This window comes from Dreissena polymorpha, chromosome 3 (assembly GCF_020536995.1).
Source record: "Dreissena polymorpha isolate Duluth1 chromosome 3, UMN_Dpol_1.0, whole genome shotgun sequence".
In the NCBI taxonomy this organism is placed as follows: domain Eukaryota; kingdom Metazoa; phylum Mollusca; class Bivalvia; order Myida; family Dreissenidae; genus Dreissena; species Dreissena polymorpha.
This window is the reverse complement of record NC_068357.1, coordinates 62317014-62328138: the sequence shown is the minus strand read 5'-3', so window position 1 is coordinate 62328138 and position 11125 is coordinate 62317014.

The window sequence follows — 11125 nt, the reverse complement described above, 5'->3', positions numbered from 1 at the left end:
GACCATTGTGTTTGTCTTTTCAGAATTATCTTTCAGTCCCCATATATTACAATAAGTATATGAATGGTCTAAATAGTTCTGGATTTCTTCCCGTGGTTTACCCACAATAGCCATGTCGTCAGCAAAAAGTAATAATATTAAAACAATTTCTTCAAATTGCAAACCTAAACCAATATTATTTTGCAAAAACAAATCAAGATCCTCTACAAAGATAAAAAAAAATAACAAAGGGGACATAACTTATCCTTGACGTAAGCCAACGTAAGCCAACAGCATAGCTAAAGTAATCTGAAAATGAAAAAATTTTACACATGACTTATTTTTTGTACATATGTCGCACAATTCTTAATATTTTGCCTTGAATTCCACATTTAAACATGTTCAACCATAAACCATATCTATAAATAGTATCTGAGAATTTCATCATATCGAGAAAAATAACATGCAAACGTTTGTTTTCAAATACATAATGATTTATTAAAGAATATAAAGTAAATATTGCGTCAGTATTGGATCGCCCTTTAAAATCCGATTTGGGGTCCGAAATAATGTTATGTTCAATACATATATTTTAAACATGTTTATGTATAATAGTCGTAAATAATTTTGACAAACAGTTAACTAACGTTATCCGTCTATAATTATTAACATCGGATTTGGAAACTTTTTTATGAAGGGGGATAATAATACCTTCCGTCAGTTGATCCAGAAAAAAACGGAATTTAGAATATTGTTTAACGAATCATATAAATGAGACGATATAATGTTAATAGATTCTATAAAATATTCATTTAAAAGGTTGGCACTTCCATAAGCTTTAAATCGTTTAAGTGATTTTACAGCAGTTGTTATTTCGTGCAACGTTATCGGTTCATCTAAGTTAGGATATACATTATTAGGAAGATTAAAATCATTACAACAATTAAAACTTTCCGCTTCTACATTCGATGCATAAAAATTATCCGAGCTAATCCTCGAAAAATAATCTGTAAATTTCACTAACGGTATATTATTAGATCTATTGATTTTTGTAAAATGTTTCCAAAATTCCCTCGGTTTACTTTTTCTTAATTATGTAAGTTTATCCATTCTTCGTTTGTTATCTCATTTTTTCTTTATGACAGTATTTAAATACACTTTTTTCTTTCACATAAAACTATTCTGTTAGTATTCGTTTTATCAGTATTGAAGCATCAAAGTGCATCTAAATATAAATTACGGGCATCTATGCATTCTCTCTGAAACCATTCTTTATCTCTACTAAGTTTACTTTCAAATGAAACCTCATCTTTAAAAATGCACTCTTTCGAAAATAAAGGGTCAGCTATATCACGAAAAGTGTTCATAAATAAAAGCAACATGTTGTTAACCGAATCCCTGCTTAAAAAACCTGCGTTATTAGCAATGTTCTTAAACAAAGGCAATTGTGAAATAATTCGTGAGCGAAACTGCTCTCTAAACGTAGAATTCCATTTATACTCAGTCTCTGAATAGTGCACACCACCACGGGGAATGTTAGTACAGCTAAGCGAAAAATGCAATGGAGGGTGGTCACTCCACTCGTTGAATGGGCATATTGTAAATGATTTAAAATGCCGTGGGAAAAATTACATTATTTTGTTCACAAGTAATCAATAACTGAGCAACCATTATTGGACAAAAATGTATATTGGTCAGTTTTTCTTATACGACCTTTAATAATTCAGTAACATGTACCTTAACAAAGATCAAACAATTTTATCCCGTGGTTATTTTGTGATCTGTCATTGGAAGCCCGCACAGGTGTGCTATCGGAAACATAATCAGGAAAATCACAACAATAATTTAAGTTGTCAAATATCATATAATCACTTTTCTGACAGACTCTTCTGTTTAAATCGCCGCAAATAAAAACACTACCTAGTATGTCATACAGAAACAAATCATTTTCTAAAATATCAGATACGCATAAATATAAACATTCGGCATCGAAAACCCGATTCTTATTTCACTCGGAATTTATACAAAAAATACAACAAATGAACCTGTACCTTTAGTAAAATTTCAATAAATACTTTTTAATATATTATAAACGAACATGTAATACCGTATACGTCATCAATATGCCCCTTTAACAATATAAGGATTATTCTAACAAATAAACCTGCAACTACATTAATCATGTGTTTTTGGGGATTGTTCTTGTATATTGTGTTTGAGATCTTTCGTGAAAATTGAGCATTAATAACGGCATGATAAGCAGGATTATTTTATTTAATCACATCATAATCACGTGTGTGTTGCTTAAAAGCATTAACTTACACGTTTTAGTAATATAGGCGTGGACATAATACATATAACTTTTTTGGAATACATTTAAAATTGAATGCAAGTTTATCATGTTAATAACAGTGATTGCAACATACGATATCAACGTATCGTTAGTAGAGTCGTACAATAATAAAACGACGCTGGGATACTTCCAGTTGTTGCATGTATGTGTGCGTCGTGCTCTGTTAGATACGTCATAAATGGATTTTCTTTTTCGTATTAGAACATAGAAAAAAATAGAAGCACATCTACGTTTCTTTTAACGGCACAGTTACGATAAACTGAAGTTGTATCAAAAATGCTGGGATCTCAAAACAAATCAACAAGAAGGGAATAAGCATTTTTTGTTTATAAAATTCATTTCGTCGTCCTTCTGAAAGTTTCTTTTTGTTTCTCTTGCTAATGCTTAAGAAATTAAATTGCAATTAATACGATTGCATTGTTCATTTCGGTTCTTTTTACTTTGAACTGCAAATCTTTGCAGTTAGTGCTTTTTCGACTGGTTAAAAACCTCTCTATTCCTTGCACTGGAAGATTTTAGTAGGTGACCCAAGCGTTTACTTTGCAACACAACTCCCAAATTCGATTTGAAAAGCGTATACCCCTATACATGTAAAATAAGTTATGAGTGTGTTTAATCTTAAGTATATTGAAAGTGTACCTACCAACGGTGATTTTTAACTGGCATCTTCATTTGTCGACATCTTTATCCTTGTTCAACTATGAATATAAGATGAAATGTCAAAATTCTATGTTCTCAAGCATACCAATTAATTTGTAATATAAAAGTCAAATAACATGTTTTAGTTAACTGTTCATCGTACCATAAATCAACTAATGTATACCACAGTAAAATTCATAACGACTAAATTTATCGTATTTGTTGAAGAACCAAGATTTGTGTATTTGTGTCGTGTGAACACATTTTCACAGAATCGTGGGAATGTCCTAAGACTGTTATACTGTCTACATCAATACAAACTCAAATGCTATGTAATTGAGTATTGCTTCTGTGAAAACGAGATTTAAGGTAAATTTAAAGTGTCGTCCCAGATAAGTGTGTGCAGTTAAGTGACGACACGTTCCGTCTAGACTTGATTTTCGCTCAGAAGGGGCTTCCTTTAAACCAACAATAAATAACATAACAACGAAATGGGTTGTTCCTGATAAATTTTGCGGACACTTTACGCACATGAATTTAGTGCCGTGATCCTTGAACGAGGCTCATATGCAATAAAATAAAACGCAAATTGTGAAGTTCTAGTACCGAGTCTGTCCAACTTTTAATGGTTTTCAGGATTTCCCCAGAATTTTTTTCAGGCAAAGTGGCATGGCAGCGCGGCCCCCTTTTGCGAGTCGATTTTTTGTAAACTTTTTGTAGTCGAACTGTAGATGAACGGTAGATGTAGTGGTGGAGTAGAAATGAGAGTCTAGACCAGGACTAATGTCCAGCCGTCAATTACCCGAGCCGGGTAGCAAACTCCGAGCTGTATCATGCTCGGAATTAGACTGCATATTACCTGAGCTGTATCAAGCCCGGAAGAAGTGTTCTGCCAAACTCCATATGACACACGAACACTAACTCCGATCCTTATAAAAAACGAATGCTTCGGTTATTGTAAGAAAATATTTACGAAATATCTTCGTCACAATCGGCTCGGGGCGCTAATTTGTCTTTGCTGCATTTTATAAAATTCGTCTTCAATGTATATTTTTTCTTGCATATTTTGTTTTATTGTAACATATTTTTATCAATGTTTTACAATTTAACACATATAAAAAATCGTGCAGTCTCACTTTAACACTTTAACACTGTTACTCAAATAAAGATACAAAAAATAATGCAAAGCAATTGTAAATCGATTCGTTATTATTGGTAGACAAACAGTTATAAATGGACACATTATTTCAAAACAATAAACATTACATCTTATTTAAATACATCAATACTAATCATTGACAATCGTAAAAGCATTTCGATTTCAATGATGAATGATGAGTATTTGACCTTTAACAAAACGGATATCTTACAATCAGTTAATTACTTGAAATTAATTAAATGTTGATTTCAATCTCTTATGCTTTAATAAACTACAACAATCGCGGATTCGAAACTCGAAAGATAATAAGTTATCGCATCTCCATCAACAGACTGCTGATATGATCACGACTCTCTGAGTACGTTAAACATCTGCTTTAATCAATATTTATAAATATTTACATGTAATTAAGTTCACAAGACAAAATACGACCACTGACAAACTTTTGCATTGTAAGATAAGTTATGTCAGAAAAAAAAAGATAAATATTTTTTAAAGCGAGTATGCACGATTTTGTCAAATATTTATGAATTTATATCAAATGTGTAAAAAAACTTATTATACATATATTTCAATATAAATTAAAATACAAGTTAAGAAGAACTTGTATCGAAAAATGCAAAATAAGCCAGATATTCAATTCTGAAATCAAACATTTCTGTACAGTCGAATTTGCCTGCATGTATATCATACATGTACGATGTGAATCTAAATTTAGTTTTACGGATCATTTTCATTTCCTGAAACGATATCTATTCATACGACACACGAACACTAACTCCGATCCTAATAAAAAGACGAATGCTTCGGTTATTGTAGGAAAATATATACAATCGGCTCGGGGCGCTAATTTATCTTATTTGCATTTTATGAAATTTGTCTATAATTTTTCTTGACTTTTTTGTGTTATTGTAACATATTTTTATATATATAGTACAATTTTACACATATACAAATCATGCATACTCGCTTTAAAAGGATTGCGGCAATGACAATGTTTTGTTGGAGAAAGGTTATCAGTAAAATCAATGCAATAAAACAGTGTGGCTTTGACTTACGTCGCAGATTTTTTTGCCTACGCAAATATTGATTGCATCACACCCACTTCACTTAAAGGTGTATCTCAATAATAGACAATGTTTTCAAATTATCCGATGCAGAATTATAGGTCTATGAGGCATCATAAAACTGCATCATATTATAAGCTACCAGCAATCACTAAATTACAAATCATGTGCAGCAAAATGTTTACGCACAAAAACTTCATGCATGACAATAAAACATGCCATTATACCCTAAACTACTTTACATAAGGTATTGAGATAATACTACGTAACAAAGTCTTATTAAAACTTATTTGTTTTTCCCTTTACTCTCTGACGTCTTTCCTGCAACGCATGTTGCAGAAAATAATACAGAAAGGAAAACGTCGTCCCTGATTTGCTTGTGCGGATTGCACAAGTTAATCTGGGACACCACTTAACACACACACACATTAAGCCCAGGTTTCGTGAAGCGAGGCTCAAATATTTCCACAACTTAACAAATCACACACCTACACTTTCAACTTGATAAATCATTTGAGTCCAAGCAAAAATATGATAAGAACGATCAGTTTCAATAAATACATTGTCCACATACAAAATGTGTTGACATGCAAATTCATATATGAATATACAGGAATGAAATATCAGTGTTGTAGTGCAAAAGCAAATCCAATGCGTGACAAGTTCTATTAAAGGGTTGTTTGCTTTAATCCGTGTTGCAAATCTGTGTGGAATCCCAAAAAATCATGTTAGCAATGACAATTTCAATTTGTATACAAACATTAATGCATGTGTCAGCAATGTGATTCATTTTATTTGATGATATTTATGAGTATGCATACTAATATGTTTAGTTTTGTCAAATGTATATTTGTGGATATCCATATAAATAAGGGAAGAAACAAATTACAAAAACATTAAACGGTTAACCTTTGTCTTGAACGGTTATTAACCGGTCAACCGAAAAACCTTTAGTAGTAACATTTTTAAGTATACAATAACATTTTATACCGCTCGTTCATATACTCTCTAAAAATGTATTAAAACATTGATTAAGTAATTTTGAAAATGTATGATACAGTTTTAAATTGTGTTATCCTGTGTTAAAACATATACATTTGTAAATTAAAATTTATAAGAACTACACATTTTTCATTTTTACGTGTTATTAATTTATTTTTGGTTGAGCCGCTTATATTACGTTCGCGTCGTATCGATCAAAATAATGTTACGTTTCTTTGCTCAGTCTGAATTAATTTTTTGAACTAAAATTAATTTAATATACAAAATAAAAATAATTGTTAAACTAGTGCAACACTATTTTACTGTTCACAACAAATCGGCAATCACATACACGCAGAACACGCACAAAACAACAGTCTTAATTTGGTCAAGAAAAGGACTTTGTCCAACAGCTTATGGCTTATGCGGTTGCGAGCCTTGGAAAAAAGACAATCTGTTTCCAATAGAACTCGTTCCGATGGCACGGATGTCGATGAATCGGACGAAAGCTTCCGAGCCACATGTGCAATCACTCATTGTTTTTTTATATTTATTTTAGGTAAGGGACATACAACATGGCACTTGGAACACAGGGCTAATATTTGTATACTTTATCATAATATGTTTATAGTATTCTTGTTTATATTAGCAACTACGTGTGAACAACCGCAGCTATTTTGAATAACTGATTCAAATAATTATCTCGAATTTATGTTTTGTTAAATTAAGAGCTTACTGTCTATATAGGGCAACTGATAAGAAATATTATTAAAATACAATTCGAAAGCCCACTAGGCTATAAACCAATTCCAATTTATAACAGATTTCTAACATAATTCATGATGATGTTAATAATCTCATTATCATGCTATGGGGCACACTTGAAATTGAAACCAAAACACATCGTTAAACACTTAAAGTTTGGAACTTGTACTTTTCATTTGGAATGAAATGCTATTGCTAGGTGTTGTAATACTCATATTTTATATAACCACATATTTTGTCTGTAAGTTCCTTGTAAAATTCCATGCTCATGTGAGAATCTTTTTTTGCGCAAATTAACATCATAGCTACTGCGATATACCGACACAGACATTTCATCTATCAAATGGAATCTCCGTTTCCGTTACGTTAGTTAGGCGTGTGGTCGCATGGACCAGATACGTTCTGTGTGTGCGGTGATTTTGATTGCCTTTTCTAGCGGACTGTTGTTATTTCGACTAATAATAAATAAGACAAAACAACTTTAAGTTATAAAAATTTATTACGCGCGGACAAACAAAAGCGTCGTTTATGGCGATATCTGACTAAATTTGATTGTGCCTAACATTATACCTAAAATTCCATATAATTTAATATTAAGATTGTAGACTCTAAACAAAGCAATCAACGTTATTGATATTTTGTTATATAATATATTTAAGGTCTGAAACTTGATTTTATTTTGGCGACACAAACATAGGAATATTGAACCTCCAGATACTTTCAGAGCAGAATAACAGTTCCAGTTAGAAATAATCATGTAATGTACTGTAAATGTGTCAAACGTAAACTGGATAGGAATGCCACGTAAGCTTTATGTTACCCATTAATTATAATATTCAGCTGCACATACCAAAATATGTTGTAATCATTTGTTTAAATACTTCAGATTCACGGGTCAATCCCGGTTGGGGTCAGATAATTAAAAGCCACACATCTGTTTTTTTAGTTGCACCAACAATTTGGTCATCAAGGTAAATACCTATTATTTTATTGCCTGTATCTAATATGAATTGTTTCAAATATTTGCTAAATTTAAACAGATGATAATAATTCCGAAAATATGTTTAATAACGTGTGCTTATTTATTGAGACAATCGGTTAGTTTGGTACTTAACATAACACTAACATCGTCGAAAAATTCGTGACGCCGTAATCTAAAAAAACTCAATTTGTTATGTGTTGATAAATCGTTATTAGGAATAAATATCAAAGTGTCGAATTCTGAAAGACTGGTGCATGCCATAAATTAAGTTAAAGGTCATGGCATTATATTACCACCTTTTCATGAAAACTGGTTTGATGACGGAAATACTGTTGGAACCTGTCAAAAACAAGAAGACCGGATCGTCATTCATATGTTCAAAATTAAGAAAACTTATTGGTGACAACATGAGCGTTTACTTATGCAGTTCATTAAGGATGCATATTTGAATTAAATTAAATAATTTGTTTAATTACCTTTTTCAAATCCCGTTTTGACTTGTTCGTCCCATCTTTTTAGTTATGTCAATTGTGTTTGGGGTAACTTATAGGTTTTTTACTAATTGAATGTTTACGATGATGTGTTGAATTACCTTTGATATGTCACTTTTCCTATTAACTATAAAATATGAAAGTCGTGTTGAATGTGTGCCATGATATGTTAGATTTTAGTGACTTGCATATTTTATTATATACACATACATATAAACATTCGGCATCGAAAACCCAATTCTTATTTTATTCTGAATTTATTCAAAAAATGAACTTGTTTGTAATGTTAAATTTCAATATATACTTTTAAATATATTATAAACGAAAATGTAAAAACGTATACGTCATCAATATGCCCCTGTAACAATTTCAGAATTGTTCTAACAAATAAACCTGTAACTACATTAATCATATTTTTTTAGATTGAATATTGTGTTTGAGATCTTTCGCGGAAATTGAGCATTCATATCCGCATTTGGGCAGATAAGCAGATAAGCAGGCTTAATTTATTTAATCACATATATCACAATAATAAACAGAAGTTTATTTGAAAACATTTAAAATTTAAAATTTAAGTTTATCATGTTAATAACAGTGATTGCAACTTACGATATCAAACTGTCGATAGTAGAGTCGTACATTCATACATGGCGCTAGATAATTTTTCCAGTTGTTGTATTTATGTGTGTGTCGTGCTCTGTGCCATTAATGTGTAATAAGTCATTAATGGATTGTCTTTTTCGTATAACAACATACAGAAAAATAGAACCATATCTACTTTTCTTTAAACGGCACAGTTACGATAAACTGAAGTTGTACCTCATGCTGGGATCTCAAAAAACAAATTCAATACGTTGAACTGCAAATCTATGCAGTAAGTGCTTTTTCGACTGGTTTAAAACCTCTCGATTCCTTGCACTGAAAGATCTGAGAAGGTGACCCAAGCGATAATAAAGGTTTACGTTCAGTGTCGTGCTTTATATATTACCCTGTTTGATAGAGACCATAAGATAATTGAAAATATTATCGCCTGGTAACAATTGTATGATGTTCCTATATTTTAAAAAGCAATATTCCATTCATCTTAAAGTCCATAAGATGTAAATATTTAATATTCAAAGAAGGAGCATATTTTCACATTTTCTGAACTGTCTATCGATATGGTGCAATGGCCGTTGTTGAAAATAGACTATTATAGTTACGCAATAATTCTGGCATCACGAAAGTTATACACTGTGAGAATATTTGAAACTACTTCTTCATTTTTTATTTGTTTTGTGTTTGTTTATCGCACTACACAGGCGTAAATATGATTAACAATAAAGGCGCGAACATCTTGACCAAGCTGGACCTTGTTGTGAAAATGCCCATTTATCTCACAGACATCATGTGTAAGCGCCTATTCCTAAAAAGCTGATTAGCGCTTTAGTGATTTGATTGTTCATTAAAAATATACAAATTAATGTCGGATCACAGCTTTCTGTTAAGAGTGAAGTTTAACACAATTAACAAATATATTGATATATAATGATATATGATATATAAATTAAATTTGAATAAATTGTTGGCAAGTCTGCGGTCTCAACTGGTGTGATGTATAATGGATGTGCGTATGGAGGGTTTTCTATACGTTCACTTTATTTTATTTTCATTTTCGATCTTCACAAATGAATTTTACAAACCCTGGTGCTACCTGATCTCACCAAGTTTAAATCTTACAGTCTGTTTGCACTGTGTGTCGATCATTATATGGTAATATATTGTGTTCGTATTGTGTTGTACTTGACATTTGTAAGCAGATACATAGTTTTATTGTAGGTTATTGTTCATTAAAGAATGAAAAGAAACATGTTTATTGATGTGTCTGTGTAGCTCTTTTAATTTTTAATACGTCTTTAAATATGATTTATTTGTTTCTATTGAAGCCAGTTTCTCTCTATATTAAATCCATAGTTTGTTCCCTTATGAAAGTTGAAACAACTGAAAATAAATATTTATTACACTTTAACTTTTTATAGAAATTGCGATTTTTTGTACGGTAATTTGATGAATGTCCTCCTATTTGTTTCATATATGTCACATAAGCGGCTGGTGTTTGCTCCAGTTTAGAGCAAACATACATGTTCAGAACTTTTGTCAATTTTATGGTTTGCTTTTTCAATAAAACATCTGTTTACATTTGCTGCTGATCATGTTATGGAATTGTCTTGAAATTATAATAAATATATCAAATAAGATGGATTTTCCAGCTTATGGAGACCATGATATTTGATTGTTTGTGTAATTAAATTATCTTCCTCATGTATGGTTACGGTTTAATAGTTTTCAAAGCATTTGTGGTGAGCACTTCAGTCACTAAATAGGTCATTACATGTACTGCAACGCATGGTATCATAGCGATTTTTTACGAAATCGGTATTATGGCTTATAACCTAAAACTGCCAGAAATTTGTCAATTTAAGGAATTTAGCTATAAAATTTCAGATTTTAATTATCTGATGTTGCACATTCATAACATGAGCTAAGCAGAAACAGTCTTTTTATGACAAGATGGGTCAAAGTCTCGCTCCCAGCCTCAAACACATATAACACATGGGCACTTTGAACATAACCATTTGTAAAAATAATATTTAAGTTAAAGATATTCAAGTAACAGTTGAAAGCATGCAGAATTGTTTCGTTGTATGCATCTGATCTCACCGGGGAAAA